The sequence below is a fragment of the Hyaena hyaena genome, unplaced genomic scaffold, assembly GCF_003009895.1.
Source record: "Hyaena hyaena isolate Hyena2069 unplaced genomic scaffold, ASM300989v1 scaffold_996, whole genome shotgun sequence".
NCBI lineage: Eukaryota > Metazoa > Chordata > Mammalia > Carnivora > Hyaenidae > Hyaena > Hyaena hyaena.
Genome location: NW_024081629.1, coordinates 233094 through 234187, shown reverse-complemented (window position 1 = coordinate 234187; position 1094 = coordinate 233094).

Sequence of the window (1094 nt, the reverse complement as noted above, 5' to 3'; positions counted from 1 at the left end):
TTATTCACTTCTAGGAGAGACAGAGAGAGAGAGACAGCGTGAGCAGGGGAGGGTCAGAGAGAGAGGGAGTCACAGACTGAAACAGGCTCCAGGCTCCGAGCCGGCAGCCAGCACAGAGCCCGACGCGGGGCTCGAACCCACGAACCGTGAGATCATGACCCAAGCGAAAGTCGGACGCCTAACCGACTAAGCCACCCAGGCGCCCCATGTTTTATAACTTTTATAAATATCTATTTCCTTGTCTTTAAAATGAAAAAATATATATATAGTACATTGCATAGAAAGTATGCTCTGAGAATGAAATTACATAATGCATGAAATAAAATGAGTTACTTTTTTTGACCTTTTTTGTGGCTACATAGTCTTTTTTTTTCTTCTCAATGTATTGAATTTAATTTTTTAATTAATTAATTTAGTTATTTTTCAATTTACATTCCAGTTAGTTAGCATATAGTGCAACAATGATTTCAGGAGTAGATTCCTTAATGCCCCTTACCTGTTTAGCCCATCCCCCCTCCCACAACGCCTCCAGCAACCCTCTGTTTGTTGTCTATATTTAAGAGTCTCTTATGTTTTGTCCCTCTCCCTGTTTTTATACTATTGTTGCTTCCCTTCCCTTATGTTCATCTGTTTTGTATCTTAAATTCCTCATATGAGTGAAGTCATATGATATGTGTCTTTCTCTGACTGGCTAATTTCGCCGAGCATCATACCTTCTAATTCCATCTACGTAGCTTCAAATGGCAAGATTTCATTCCTTTTAATTGCTGAGTGATACTCCATTGTGTGTGTGTATATATATATACCACATCTTCTTTATCCATTCATCCATCAAATGGATATTTGGGCCCTTTCCATATTTTGGCTATTGTCAAATAGTGCATGTGCCCTTCAAAACAGTACACCTGTATCCCTCGGATAGATACCTAAGTAATGCAATAGCTGGCTCATAGGATAATTCTATTTTTAATTTTTTGAGGAACTTCCCTACTGTTTTCTAGAGTGGCTACACCAGTTTGCATTCCCACCAGCAGTGCAAAAGGGATCCTCTTTCTCTGCATCCTCACCAACAGCTGCTGTTGCCTGAGTTGTTA